This window comes from Humulus lupulus, chromosome 6 (assembly GCF_963169125.1).
Source record: "Humulus lupulus chromosome 6, drHumLupu1.1, whole genome shotgun sequence".
Classification (NCBI taxonomy): Eukaryota; Viridiplantae; Streptophyta; class Magnoliopsida; order Rosales; family Cannabaceae; genus Humulus; species Humulus lupulus.
In genome coordinates, this window is record NC_084798.1 from 63,802,619 (window position 1) to 63,819,099 (window position 16,481).

The following is a 16,481-nucleotide window of genomic DNA, read 5'->3' on the forward strand; positions in this document are numbered from 1 at the left end:
AACTCTGAGTCCCTCCTGTTACCAGGGGGATACTGACCTCTGTTCGGTAGGTTTGGCTCATCACCCCTACGGCGTCTAGGACTACGAGGCTGATGCTCGGCCCTATTCTGCCTTTGTTGCTGGGGATTGCCGCAACCAGCCTGGGATGGTGGCTGCGCCTCAGGGTCCAGCGGGACGTCGTCATGGGGCGCTTGAGGCTGCTCGGGCCTTTGTGGACTTGAAGGCTGGATCGGTGGGCTTGGATTAGGACCCCTCTAGGGTGGCCCATTGCCAAGTTGGTCAGGTTGCGAAACAGGTGCGGCCTGATTCCTTGCCAGCTGCAAGGCCACCTCGAGGGCTGCCATGGCTTCGCTCTGGCGGCGGTCCATCTCCGCCTGCCTTTCGCTTAGTTCCGCGCGCTGCTGTTCAATCTCATGCTGCTGCCGCGCCACAACTCCGGCAGCAGTCTCTTGAATGGCTTTCAAACTGGCCAGCTCCTCCTGCAACGCCCCCAGGGTACTCTTCAGCATTGCATCATCCATTTCTTCCTCCTCAAACTCCAGATGTGGCTCATCCTCCGCCACGCTTGCAGGGGAGGAGGAGGTGGATTTGATGGCGCAGCAGCGGCTGCCTGTCCAGCTTTCCTTCCAGTTTTTGCCATTATTTTTCTCAGCAATGATAAATCAAGCCCCAGGATCTGGTAACAACCTACGTCCACTTAGACTGTTATTGATATGAAAACCAAAGGAGTGATCAAAGAACAAGGATTCAATGAGTTTCACTAACTTCTCAAGAACAATACAATATCACTAGGAGAATTACTATAGTCTCAAATGATTCAAAGGCCAAAAGTCCATTCCTTTGAGCTATTTTTTGCTATTTATAGGCTCAAGGGGATTACAAAAGATTGTTACAGATATTTTTTCTTGAATAATCGGATACTCAGGAGATTGTGTGAGTTAAATTCGGGATTTACAAATATCTTCACAGTAATGTTGCTTTCTATGCGGAACCATCGACCAGACAGGTCGCAGGTAAGACTGGACTGCTTACTGCTTCTAATGTGTCTTCTGGTCGATACTCTAGCAGAGCTTTTCCAGGTGTCAGCCACATGTCCAGGGATCACTTGCCACGTCATCAATGCTAATTTTTTAGATAACAGTTGTATATATAATATGAAAGATATAAAATAAAAAAAAATATGTCATTTGTTTAATTAAGAATATTATATATTTATATATATACCAATATTCAAATATTGAAAATCAATAAAAACCCCATCAAGATGTGTTTATATTCAATTGATATATCTCATATAAATAATTTAATTCTATCACAATATAAAAAAAAATAGAATAAAATATTTATACTTGCTTGGGAAACTAATACCTCATTTTGCATTATAAACCTTATTTTAGTAATTATTTTGGATTACCGTATAAATCAAACATTTTTTTTAAATTACCATATTATTTGTAATTTTCCCTTTTTTTTTGTTGGTAAAAGTACTAAATTGGCCCTGTTTAAGAACTTTGGAAGCTCCGAGTAGCAGAAGAAGTGCTTCACCATATTCAGAACATCAACATCAACTGTTTCTCAGTGATGCCTGAAAAATGATGCAGGCATACCATCATGCCCAGGGGCTTTATCAGGGTGAATCGAAAGGAATGCATGTTAAATTTCCTCATCAATGTGTATCTCAATCAATGTGGCTTTTTGAGTCTTCGAGATAGTGATCGTAATTAGCCCGTCCAACTCAGATGGGACGTGGGTTGGGGGAGCAATGAACGTATCCTTTAATTTCCCAAAAAAAAAAAGTATCGATGGCCGTCCGAGATGAGAGTCAATTGCCTTGTAAATCCTTGATGGTATGAATGAAATTGCCCCTTCTTCTGATAATCGTTGATGCATGGAAGAACTTAGTGCTTTTGTCGCCATCTTTTAACCAAGATATTCTAGACTTTTGCTTCCAATGAATTTCCTCTCTCCTTAGAGATTCGTTGAGGCAAACCCAAGCCTTGGTTTCCTCCGAGGGGTCCTGATTATTAGCACATTCCGCTTGCTTCAGTCTATCTTTGGCTTCTGCAATCTAGTTCGCCACTTCCTTAAACTGAATTTTGTTCCACTTACTCAATTCACTTCGAGTTTGTTGCATCTTCAACTCAAAATTTCTCATGGGGTGAGTGTGACTAATAGATTGCCAAGCCCTTCGAACTACCCAGATGCATCTTTGGTCGCGGAACCACATATTTTCATTTCTAAACCCCCTTCTTAATTTCTCTTTGTCAAAATAGGAGTCGAGCACAATAGGGTTATGATCGGATGAGGACATAGGGATGTTCGTAACAACTGCTCTATGAAAATGAATCCTCAAATCAGGTGAGGCTATACATCTACGCAATCGAGCCATCTTCAAGGAACTTAGGCCTCTCGCATCGAAATCATTCTTTCTCCATGTAAAAGGTGTACCATAGGCCCACAAATCAACCAAGCCAGTAGAGTTTACCATCCTTCTCAAATCAAAGGAGTAGTAAGAAGTATTTCTTGGTTGTGAATAGTTCCAGCTTTCGCTATCCTTCAGAGTACCATTAAGGTCAATCATAATTAAGATCGGTAAACTAGAATGTCTCACTTATTAAGCATTTGGTTCTAAAAATGTTCTCTACCAGAAAGCGATGGCGGACCATAGGTAGCGAACAGAGCCCAGTGGAGCAATTTTTGCTTGCATCTCAAATAGGATACTTTTTTTCCAACACATTCCAAACCCGCACGATAAGCCTACAGGTGGAACATAAGTATAGTAAAAGAAATTTAGCTTTCTAAGGATTGAGACAAACCTTGCTTCCTTCACTCTTGTTTCAGATAGAATATTAATATCAGGGCATATGGATTTTCTTAACTCCGCTAGCTCGCGAACTGCCGGTCTGCGATTTAGACCTCGACATTTCCAGGATATAATCCTCACGACGACCGTGGAGGCTTTTCCGGGCCAGTCTCCGAAGCCCCAAAACGAAAAACATGCACATTTTCCTTATAATTCTCCTTAGCTTATTGAGTGTACCTTATTTCTTCCTCCATGGGTTGAGTTTCCTGAACCTCATCTGGTTCGTCATTTGATGGCACCGTTCCTCTAAGCTCCTGAATGAATCATTGGAACTCCTTCACTTTCAAATAATTGACCGTTTCTAGAGAGATAGAAATTGGCTATTCTGAAGATTCCTTCTTGATTTTCCTTGGTCTCCCCATAGGCCACCCACTCAAAGTACGGAGACCATTGGATTTGTCCCCATGAGAGATAGGCGGAGATTTCACTCTTTGATTTACAGAAAGGTGGTCTTTGCATTCCCACCAAAGATTTAGGACTGGAACTTTTCGGATTGATTTCCCCAGAGCCGATTGAGAAGCGTGTGACTTCGTCTTTGAGCTTATCTAATTGGTTCTATCTAGATGAAACCTCTAGGCCTATTGAACTTAGAGTTGGGCCTTCCATTTGATCCATTGCTGACTTTTTTTCCACTTGGGCCAGAGGAATTGAGGTAATGGGCCCTGCTAATTTTCTCTTCCTTATGGGCTCTCGAGAATGGTCAGGGAGGTGTTCAAACACAAAAGGGGGTTTAAAGAGGAGAAGTTTACATAAATATGGGAAAAATATATATAATTTCTAAATTTATGGGAAAAAAAATAATTATACAAAATATGGTAAGTTTTGAAAAAAAAGAGTTTAAAATATGGTAATTCCATAAAATATAAAAAATAAATTACCATAGGCTATAGAAATTAATCTGGATTTACAAAGTGATATAGCTGGTGTTATTCCATTTCAAGGTTGTTTCACATAATATAATCATGGCTTTTTAGCCAAACTGTTCTTTACAACAAGTTTATATATATATATATATATAAATAGAGAGAGAGATGGATCTTAACATCAACTCCACGACCCCGTCTACGGCTGCGTGGGCGTGATCACTTTGCTCCAACATCAACTCCGGCAGCTCCAGATGGACCTCAGCTCCACCAAATCCGAGCTCTCCAAGTACCAGAACCTCAGCCTCATCGCTCACACTAATCCTTTTATATATATATATATATACACACGTCTTCTTTTTCTTCTTCTAATTTCTTTATTCTTTTTCTTCTTCCTCTTTTTCTTTTTCTTCTGTCTATTCTTTTTTTTTTTCTTTCTCTAAGGTTAATAATTGAAGATTACCCTTATGCCAACGATGGTCTTCTCATATGGAGCTCTATCAAACAATGGGTCACAGACTACGTGAACCATTACTATGCTAGCTCAAGCGAGGTAGAGCATGATGAAGAGCTACAAGCGTGGTGGACTGAGATCAGAACCGTAGGTCATGCTGACAAGAAGGACGCACCCGGGTGGCCGGACCTAAAGACGAAGCAAGACCTCATAGACATCGTCACCAACATAGCATGGACAGCCTCCGCTCACCACGCAGCTGTCAACTTCGGACAGTATGCTTACACCGGTTATTATTCCTAAATTTTCATCATCTATTTTCATAGATTTTATTATTTTATCATATTTTTCTTGTTATAAGCTTCAGATTTTCTGGGCTCAATCAGTAACATACATATATATATATATGTATATATATATATGAATATATATATGTATATATATGCATAGATTTCTATAGAAGAAGAAGTTATCTGATTCTGCAGTCATCGTTTGCTGGTGTGGCATCATCAAGATTCACATCAAAACAATTTTGATTTTTTTTTTGGTGATAATAATCGTATGCCACTGTCTATTTTTTTTTAATGATGTGTGGTAACCATTTACAACTATAAAAATCAGTTTTATTATTTAAGAGGTGTTATAATAACTGGTTACAACTATAAAAATAATTTTTATTTTTTTAAGTAATGTACCATTATCAAAATATCAACTGAATTGTAACTGGTTACTCAGTGAGATTTGGAAGAAAAAAAAATGATATGAAAAAAATAAACTAAATTAATCTTGAAAGTAACTGGTTACAACTAGGTCTGAAAAAAAAATTAAAAAAAAAACAGAGACAGTTGCATTGGTAAATGATTACTTAGCCAGACTTGGAAAAAAATAAGATTCAAACAAAAAATCTAAACTAATTATAATCGTAACTGGTTACAGCGAGGTTTGAAAAAAAAATCAAATCTAAAAAAAAACCAATTGCTATGGTACCTGGTTACTTAGTCAAGTGTAAAAACAAAATCAAATCTAAACAAAAGAATCTAAATTAATCGTTATCGTAACTGGTTACTCATAGGTCTAAAAAAAATCATATATGAATAAAATTAATCAGGCGTCATGGTACCTGGTTACTTAAACAGATTTGGAAAAAAAAACCCAGAAATCAAAAGTTTTGTTTGCTTGTTTTTTTATTTCTTGTACTTGTATTCTGAATAATTTTTGTAAACCTATGGATACATTTTTTGAGCAAACGTTCTAGTTCTATTTCTTTAAATAATTAATAAACACATAAATATTTATGTTAGAACCTTATTTGATGAACGTTTGGCTGCTAAACCTATATCCAATTGATCTAAACATTACAGGGAAGAACCTTTTGAGAACTTTTGCCCTTTTCAACCAAAAAAACTAATCAGCTAACCTAAGCTTTTAACACCCTAAAATATTCAACTACCTAGCTTCTTATACTACCCTAGTCTACATTAAATAATAGCAGTCAACTTTTCTTAAGTACATTTCTTAAATCAAATCAAATATGAAGTCAAGTACCTGGTTACTTAAACAGATTTAGAAAAAAAAATCCAGAAAAATCAAATATGAAGTCAAGTACCTGGTTACTTAAACAGATTTAGAAAAAAAAAATCCAGAAAAATCAAATATGAAGTCAAGTACCTGGTTACTTAAACAGATTTAGAAGAAAAAAAACCCAGAAAAATCAAATATGAAGTCAAGTACCTGGTTACTTAAACAGATTTAGAAAAAAAAAACCCAGAAAAATCAAATATGAAGTAAAGTACATGGTTACTTAAACAGATTTAGAAAAAAAAAACTCAGAAAAATCAAATATGAAGTCAAGTACCTGGTTACTTAAACAGATTTAGAAAGAAAAAAAAACCCAGAAAAATCAAATATGAAGTCAAGTACCTGGTTACTTAAACAGATTTAGAAAGAAAAAAAAACCCAAAAAAATCAAATATGAAGTTCAAAATCAGATATGAAAAAGAAGAAAAAGAATAAAACGTGATTTGAAGAAAAAAAAAAGAAGAATAAGAAAGACCGAATAAGAAGAAGAAGTTGACGACTATTGACTTGGTGTGTCTCACAACAAGGCCACTGATCCTCAAATCAAGGTTTCACAGCGGTCCCTTTTGATCCCCATCAGTTCCCAGAAAAACCTCCTTGCCATAACCGTACTTTCAAAACCCAATTCAAGTTGGGATGGACTACAAATTCCCAGCTGAGAACTATATTCATATGGAGACAACTTTCAACAGATCATCCAGAAGAAGCATTTCTTCGTATCAGTCCAGGACCTCAGCTGCAAATTCCATCAGGGAAGTGAATTTTGCTGATCTGGGTCCGAAGCTGGTGAGGTATGGGTCCAGAGCAGCAGATTCCGAGGCGTTTAGCAAATCCTCAACTTGAAGAAAACACAGATCTTGGATATAAACTATATATAAGATATAAAGTAATTTCACACACATAAATATATATATATGTATATATATTTATATGAACTCATTGATTGATAGATGGATACTCCTTTAATTTTATTTTTTTATAATAAAAAATAGGTACTAAAAAAAATATAAAAGATCAAATATGGTATATAAATAAAGTTTTACAAATATATGGGAAAAAAACTCCCATAAAAATGTAAACAAAAAAAATATGCCATAAAAAATTTTAAAAAAAAAAAACTGCCATATTTTTCAAAATTTATAAAAAAATCCCATATTTGGTGTAATTTGGAGGAAATTACACCATTGGGAATTTTTTATAAACTTTGAAAAATAAAAAATATGGCAGTTTTTTTTTAAAGGTTTTTTATGACATATTTTTTTTATTTACATTTTTACGGGAGTTTTTTTCCCATATATTTGTAAAATTTTATTTTGTAGACCATATTTTATTTTTTATACTTTTTTTGGTACCTATTTTTTATTTTTTTTTATAATTTTAATTTATTTGTGTTAATTTTTATCATTTCTTTCAACTCAATTGCATACTTGTAGCACAATTATTTAAAAGACCAACGGAACAAAAAAAATGAAACAAAAACCAACGACACACATATTCCTCAAATATAATATAAAAACATATATAATTATAAATTTATTGGGGGTAATCATTACTTTTTTTTTTTTTTTTTTTTGTTTCGAAGGAATACTTAACAGGGAAGAGACCGGTCACAGAAAAAACTTCACTGCAGAGGATGAATTAGAGGAGGGAGAGATTGCAGAATGATTAGTCCAATGAGGTACTCAAAACGATCCTCTAATGGAAGAAGACAAAAGTTAGAAGTGGATCATTGATCACTGATCTTGATCAACATTTTCCCTGTGTTTCGGTTTGGCAAGCGATAGTCGGTTAAAAAAAACAATCAAATCTGTGATTGATTGCTTCTGATGCATTAGATTAATTACTCCAGACCAACGAAATGGATATGTGAGATCTCTTTGGTTGCCTTCTCATGTAATTTTGCTGTTATTTCTTTGCTTTGCATACAGTGTTATAGCTCACCCCTTCGATGGTGCAACAATTTTGTCCCAAAAAAAATTAACAAGTTTGTGCTAATATTATGAATAGTATGTGGATGTTCATGTATACAGACAGACCACTTTTCTAAAACGTTTCATATAATTTTATTGAAAACGTCAAGTATTTCTTGGCAAGTTATGGTGACATTATTACAGTCTTATTATCAAACTAGGCAACAAGTATGATAACACAAAACATATAATACACAGATACCCAAATGTTTGCTTTAATATATGTAGTACTTGGCTGCTAGTTCCACTGATATGTTTGCTTTATTTTAGTCATTTTAGTTCCACAAGTGGAAAAACTTGTTTCAACATAAAAATATTTTAAACATGAAATAAATAAGCCAACAAAAATTGAGAATTTTAAAAATAATTTTGAGTTTTTTTTTTAGGTTTGGTTCAGTAACTAGTTATCAATCAGTTATTTTAATAGGGGTAACTAGTTACCTTCTTCTTCTTCTTCTTTTTCTTCTTCTTTACTGGATGTATTCTTATCTGTTTTTTTTTTCTTCCAAATCTGTCAGTAACCAGTTACAATTCACTCGAGTATTTGCCACGATAGTTAAAATTGATAGTAGTAACCAGTTATTGCCACATTACTAAAAAATCTAAATTGATAATCGTAACTGGTTAGAGCGAGGTTTGAAAAAAAAAATCAAATCTAAAAAAAAAATAATCAATTGCTATGGTACCTGGTTGCTTAGTCAGGTGCGAAAACAAAATCAAATCTAAACAAAAGAATCTAAATTAATCGCTATTGTAACTGGTTACACCTAGGTCTAAAAAAAATCTTATATGAATAAAATGATTCAGTCGTCATGGTACCTGGTTACTTAAACAGATTTGGAAAAAAAAAAAACCCAGAAAAATCAAAAGTTTTGTTTGCTTGTTTTTTTATTTCTTGTACTTGTATTCTGAATAAATTTTGTAAACATATTGATACATTTTTTGAGCAAACGTTCTAGTTCTATTTCTTTGAATAATTAATAAACACATAAATATTTATGTTAGAACCTTATTTGATGAACATTTGGCTTCTAAACCTATATCCAATTGATCTAAACATCACAGAGAAGAAGCTTTTGACAACTTTTGCCCTTTTCAACCAAAAAAACTAATCAGCTAACCTAAGATTTCATATGTTAAAAGTACCATAAAATATTCAACTACCTAGCTTCTTATACTACCCTAGTCTACACTAAATAATAGCAGTCAACTTTTCTTAAGTACATTTCTTAAATCAAATCAAATATGAAGTCAAGTACCTGGTTACTTAAACAGATTTAGAAAGAAAAAAACCCAGAAAAATCAAATATGAAGTTCAAAATCAGATGTGAAAAAAAAAAAAAAGAATAAAACTAGATTTGAAGAAAGAAAAAAAAGAATAAGAAATACCGAATAAGAAGAAGAAGAAGAAAGAAAGAAGAAGAAGAAAGAAAGAAGAAGAAGAAAAAGAAGAAAGAAAGAAAGAAGAAGAAGAAGAAGAAAATCAGTTCGTCGTCGTCGTCGTCGGAGGCAGCGGCGGAAGTAGCATGGCCGGAAGAAATCTGAGGAGAGATCGTGAGAAAGAAAATAAGAAATGAGGAAGAAATGGGGAGGAGAAAGAAAGAAATGAGATGAAGATAGAGAGATCGTGAGGAGAGAAGAGAAAATAAGAGAATTAAGTTTATGGTAATTTATTTATCATATTTTAAACTTTTTTTCCAAAACTTAACATATTTTGTACAATTATTTTTTTTCCCATAAATTTAGAAATTATATATATTTTTCCTATATTTATGTAAACTTCTCTTTAAAGAGAGAAGGTGTGGGCCAATATTTGTTCACCGTTTCCTGGCCCAAGTAGAGCTTAAATGTTTGGGCCCAGCATTCTCGACTGGGCCATGAAATTGTGACTATCTTAGGGCCGAAAAATTGAACAAGCTTTTGTGATATGTTGTCAACTGAGTTCGCAGTGGGCCTCTTACCCTCTAAGTTGAGGTTTTTTTCGTTTTGACTTTTCTGAGGGGATGTTGGGATGCGCATGGTACTGTTCACATTGACACGTCCCACATGGCTCTTCTACATATATGTCACGCTAGAATCAGTTAGCATTTCATTTCCTTTCTTCCCTTCACCCCAGGCCTTGCTAGAACGGGTAATGGATTTTGAACTATCTCTCTGAACCATTGTTTGGTATGGTACAACTTCTGTGGTTGATCGTTGCTTTGGCGTTGTGCAAACAGAGCTCCTCGACTGGATCGTCAACAATCATTGGAGAAGTGATCGTAACTTCTTTCGGAGGGGGATTGTGAACCGACTCTGGCAAGATAATTATTTTCTTCGGTGGTGGAGGCTTTAGATTGCATGAGGTTGGATTCGGATCCGAGTTAGAGGGATTGGCATTTCTCTCGACGTTTGAATTCATTTTAGAGGCAACCCAGTCCAAGAACCACTTGGGTCTTGGACAATGAAAGGGGGAACGCTCCAAACTTTCTACCATCGTCCATTCCCCATACATTGGGAAGCTATGGCCTTCATAGTTCTTAAGGAGGGTTGGCTGTCTAAAAAATTGTTTCATGTCATGGCCTATTGGGCCACACTAAAATCAAATCTTGGGCAGTCTTACATACTTGTATTGCAACCAAAGAGAGGGTAGGTTATCCCTCTTGATTGCAAAGACAGGTTCCAATGGCTTCTCAATGTCAACGATAGCCCGGAATCGAAACGTACCTAAACCGTAAGTGAGGGCTCTTTCTGGGATAGTGTACGTACGGCCAAGGTTCCAAAGCAAGTAATGCACCACTCACCGACCACAGCCTCTTATCCAGCACTTTTTTAGCATCATCCATTGATCTGAACTTAAACATAAGCAAACCATTTGTAGCTTACTAACAGACCAACCTTGGAATGAAGTGTTAAAATTGTATATATAAAAATGTGTGTTGGGTCATTATATAAATGAGTCAAATTTATGTGGTTTATTTTTTAATAAAGTTTATGACTTAAGGGCATGATTGTCATGTTTTTTATATGTGGATACCATTGAGACAATTTCTGATTTGATGAGGGGCCAAATTAGAAATAATAAATAAATTATTAATTACTGTTTTTCAGTTATTAATAAACAGGTTGGTCCCCATTTTTTGTATCGCTTCATATATCGTATCTTTATTCTTGAATCCCCATCATCAAGAAACTGAGGTTCCAGAAAGAAATATTGATGCAAAAATTGGAAGATCATACCATTCAAAATCGATTCTATGGACTCCGGTACGCTTCCGCTAATCTTTGATTCTATTGTTTGATTCTCGTGAATTAATTAGGGCTAAATTCATATTAAAGTTTTTACCAACATTTGGTACCAGAGCAACCCTGAATTAACTATTGAGAACATATGGTAGTATTGATCTTCCATCATGTTATGCGATGAATGTTTGAGAAATATAATTGGCGAAAATTCATTCAATTATTATATATATAATATGAACTTCTGCTTTGAATGGATATATAACATCTGCGATTTTATTTTTGAATGGATATATAACATCTGCGATTAGTTTTGAATATATATATATATATAGCATCTTATGCCATTTTAAATTTGAACGGATTCCGTTATAGTTATATTGCAGAACTTCTCTTCTCTTCCGTTATAGTTATATTGGAGAGTTTTTTGTTTTGTTTTTATATGGATATGTTTTATTCTGTTTTCTTTACAAAACAGATTACGTTTTTTTGTTTTCTATATGGATATATATATATTTTATTGGGTTTTCATTATTATTATTATTTTATTAAATATATAATAATAATAATAATACAGTAACAATTTAATTCAAATTTTGGTTTTAGAATTTATTAAGGATATCTAATATTTAGTTAAATTAATTGAAACAAAATATCACCAAAGTGATCTCTTTTGTGTAGATTAATTTAATAAAAATATTAAGATAATTGTGTGTATATAATTCATGTGTTTATTAACTGACCCAAAGGTAAGTTAATATTTGACAGAGTTTCATACATACATATGGTGATAGATGTGTGACAATTATAAGGTATTTTTGTGTGAATAATATGTTAGTCCAAAGATTGCATATTATTTGACATAATTTATTGTCAATGTTTGATCGCTATAACAAGAGTACCGCTTACAATTAATATTATTGTCCAAAGACTTGATATTAATGATGTGTTTGGTATCTTGAGATGGGATTAACCATTATTTGAATTTATTGTTTAATTTGGTTTCTTATATGAGCATGTTATTTATGTAATTGTACTGTTCTGTTTTCAGCTGTTGCTACTGTATCTGCTAACCTTAATTCAGTGCCGGTCCTTAATGGTAATAACTTTAAGGACTGGAAGGAGAACATTTTCATTGTTCTTGGCTGCATGGATCTTGACCTTGCATTAAGGATGGATCGACCTGCTTCTCTTACGGATGCTAGTACCTCCGAGCAAAGGAGGATTTATGAGAAGTGGGACCGTTCAAACCACATGAGTCTTATGATCATCAAGCGCGGCATACCTGAGGCTTTTAGGGGTGCGGTGTCCGAGGAGGTCACCGATGCCACAACTTTCCTTGCTGAAATTGAGAAACGCTTTGCAAAAAGCGATAAAGCAGAAACAAGTACTCTTTTAAAGAAACTTATTTCCATGAGGTTTAAGGGCAAGGAAAACATAAGGGAGTACATTATGGAAATGTCTCACCTTGCTTCAAAGTTGAAGGCACTAAAGCTTGAGCTTTCGGATGACTTGCTTGTGCTTTTAGTGCTTATCTCTCTTCCTCCACAATTCAGTCAATTCAAGGTCAGTTACAACTGTCAAAGGGAGAAGTGGACTCTTAATGAGCTCATTTCATTTTGTGTTCAAGAGGAAAAAAGATTGAAGCAAGAAAAGATTGAAAGTGCTCATTTGGCAAGCACCTCTAAAGATAAGGGCAAGAAAAGGAAATTTGAGAATGAAGCTGCTAAGGGTCCAACCCAAAAGAAACAACAGAAGGATTCAGATGGTTGTTTCTTTTGTAACAAGCCTGGACATGCGAAGAAAAATTGTACCAAGTATCACGCATGGCGTGCAAAGAAAGGTACATTTCTTACTTTGGTCTGTTCTGAGGTAAATTTAGCTTCAATACCAAGAAACACTTGGTAGTTAGATTCCGGTGCTACTACTAACATCAGTGTTTCAATGCAGGGTTGCCTGAGTAACCGAAAGCCAAGTGATGCTGAAAGAAGCATTTATGTGGGAGACGGCAAGTCGGTGAATGTGGAAGCAATAGGGCATTTTAGGTTGTTGTTAAGTACTGGTTACTATTTGGACTTAATAGATACTTTTGTTGTACCGTCATTTAGGCGAAATTTGGTTTTTGTTTCTTGTTTGGACAAATTAGGTTATTGTTGTTCATTTGGAAACAACTGCTTTAGTTTATCTATTAATTCAAATATTGTTGGAACTGGTTCTCTTATGGTTTATGACAACTGATATTTTCTTGACACCGTTGCTTCTTATAATGAAACCTTAAATGTGGAATCACGTGGTACTAAGCGTAAAATAGATAATGAAAAATCAAGTTCCTTATGGCACAAACGGTTAGGTCACATCTCTAGAAATAGAGTTGAGCGATTTGTATCTGATGGAATCTTGGATTCAATTGATTTTTCAGACTTTGATGTTTGCATTGAATGCATCAATGGCAAACAGACCAAAACAAAGAAATTAGGTGCGAAAAGAGCTATGGACGTCTTAGAGTTGATACATACGGACATTTGTGGGCCATTTCCTACACCTTCTTGGAATGGTCAACAATATTTTGTATCATTCATAGATGATTACTCAAGATATGCGTACCTATTTCTACTTCATGAAAAGTCTCAAGTCTTGGACGTGTTCAAATCTTTTAAGGCTGAAGTTGAGAATTAACTTAGCAAAAGAATAAAGCAAGTCAGGTCTGACCGTGGTGGTGAGTACTATGGTAGATATGACAGATCAGGTGAACAACGTCCAGGACCTTTTGCCAGATATCTAGAGGAGTGTGGAATTGTCCCACAGTACACTATGCCGGGATCTCCTAGCATGAATGGTGTTTCTGAAAGACGAAACCGTACTCTTAAAGATATGGTAAGGAGTATGATCAGTCATTCAACCTTACCAGAATCACTCTGGGGAGAGGCACTTAAGACAGCAGCCTACATTTTGAATAGGGTACCAACTAAAGCAGCTGCAAAAACACCTTATGAGCTTTGGACGGGGCGAAAGCCTAGTCTTAAGCACTTTCACATTTGGGGATGTCCAGCTGAAGCTAGGCCTTATAGGCCAAATGAAAAGAAGCTGGAACCCAAAACTGTGAGCAGCTACTTTATTGGATATTCTGAGCGATCTAGGGGTTTCAAGTTTTATGATCCCAAAGTAAGGAATATATTTGAAACGGGAACTGCAAAGTTTTTTGAGGATATTGAGTTTGGGGGGAGAAATACGTTTAAGGACTTTGTTTTTTAGGAGGATTTAGAATCAACCACTCTTCTTGAAGATGAGTTGATTTCTATTCCATTAGTTGCTTTTGACAATGTTCAGGATTCCAATCCTGATATTGATCAAGTTTTAGATCAAGAGCAACCAAACATAGTCAATCAAACCCCAGAGGTACAAACTCAACAACCTCAAGAACAAGTGCCTTTGCGACGATCCACTAGAGAAAGAAGAAATACTATTAATCCAGATGAATACATAGTGTATCTTCAAGAACATGAGGATGACATTGGAATGATGGAAGATGATCCAATCAACTTTCATCAGGCCATGAAAAGTTCTAACTCTCAAAAGTGGAATGAAGCAATGAATGAAGAGTATAAGTCTATGCAAGACAATAAAGTTTGGGAGCTTGTCCCATTACCAGAAGGAAAGAAACCGATTGGTTGCAAATGGATTTTTAAGACAAAACGAGATTCAAAAGGTAATGTGGAAAGGTATAAAGCTCGTCTTGTAGCAAAAGGATATACTCAAAAGGAAGGGATTGACTTTAAGGAGACCTTTTCTCCAGTTTCATCAAAGGACTCTTTTAGGACAATCATGGCACTTGTTGCACATTATGATTTAGAGCTTCATCAAATGGATGTGAAAACAGCATTTCTCAATGGAAACATTGATGAAACAATATATATGATGCAGCCTGAAAACTTTGTGTCAGGAGACCCAAAGAAGATGGTTTGCAAATTGACCAAATCCATTTATGGGCTCAAACAAGCTTCCCGTCAATGGTACCACAAATTTTATCAAGTGATTCTCTCATTTGGTTTTGAGATGAATGTTGTTGATGATTGTGTGTATCACAAGTTCAGTGGGAGTAAACACGTTTTCCTGGTTTTGTATGTTGATGACATACTGCTTGCCACAAATGATATAGGCATGTTGCACGAAACTAAGAGATTTCTGTCAAGAAATTTTGAGATGAAAGATCTTGGTGATGCCTCTTTTGTTTTAGGAATTCAAATACATCGAGACCGTTCTCGGGGTATTCTTGGATTATCACAAAAGAGCTATATCGATAAAGTACTCAAAAGGTTTGGCATGCAAGATTGTAGACCAGGTGATACCCCTGTCGTTAAAGGAGACAAATTTAGTCTTAAGCAATGCCCTAAAGCAAGCCTTGAAATTCAAGAAATGCAAAAGATTCCCTACGATTCAGCTGTTGGGAGTCTAATGTATGCTCAAGTTTGTACGCGTCCGGATATAGCGTACATTGTTGGAGTGTTAGGCAGATACTTAAGCAATCCAGGAATTGATCACTGGAAAGCAGCCAAAAAGGTTATGAGATATTTGAAGAGAACAAGAGATTACATGCTCACATATAGGAGGTCAGATCATTTTGAGATCATTGGATATTCTGACTCCGACTTTGCGGGATGCCAAGATAGTAGGAGATCCACTTCAGGCTACATATATCTGTTAGGTGGTGGAGCTATATCATGGAGGAGTGCAAAACAAACACTCATAGCTTCATCCACCATTGCAGCAGAGTTTGTTGCATGTTATGAGGCATCCAACCAAGGTATATGGCTGAGAAACTTTGTCACCAGGCTGCGCATTGTGGATGGAATTGAAAGACCACTTAAGTTGTATTGTGACAATAAGTCAGCTGTATTGTATTCCAACAACAACAGGAGCTCGACAAAGTCAAAACATATTGACATCAAGTTCCTTGTTGTAAAAGAAAGGGTACAGAGTGGACAGATTTGTATAGAACACTTAGGTACAAACTCCATGATTGCAGACCCCCTTACTAAGGGTTTGCCACCCAAGGTCTTTCATGAGCACACTGCTCGTATGGGAGTTTTAGAGTATGAGGATATCTAGATTCAGTGGGAGTTTGTCTTTATTATCCTTTGTGTTTTATTTGTTTAATGAAACTAGTGTATTTAGATATTTTTCTGATCAGAATTTATGTTATTAGGTTAATTTCACTTTGTACATTAAGCTAAAGTTTTGATCTCTATAAAGTAAAGTAGGACCAATTGAAAATTGACATGAATAGATCACCATGCATGTAATTTTCATACCACATTATCATGATTGATCTATGTCATTTGGCTATGTTGATATATGTGACCATTGATGGGTTTAGTTGTGATTGATACAACGAAAATCGCTTTGATCCTATGTTGATATAGTTAATGGACGAGATTGCACATGCCTACAGTTATGATGACAAAGTTATGAGCTCAATAAGGTTAACACATTTATATATATACATATGTGGCCCAGTGGGAGATTGTTAGAAA

At 35.5% G+C, this 16,481-nt stretch overlaps 1 long non-coding RNA gene across 1 annotated transcript; it reads right to left on the reverse strand.

Annotated features, from left to right (window-relative positions):
- Positions 1 to 1,380: 1,380 nt before the first annotated feature.
- On the reverse strand, positions 1,381 to 3,378 carry LOC133784054 (uncharacterized). The gene is made up of 2 exons (XR_009871103.1): positions 2,646 to 3,378; positions 1,381 to 2,554 (listed from the first exon to the last, which is right to left on the reverse strand). It is a non-coding gene; the product is annotated as an uncharacterized LOC133784054 (long non-coding RNA).
- Positions 3,379 to 16,481: the final 13,103 nt, after the last annotated feature.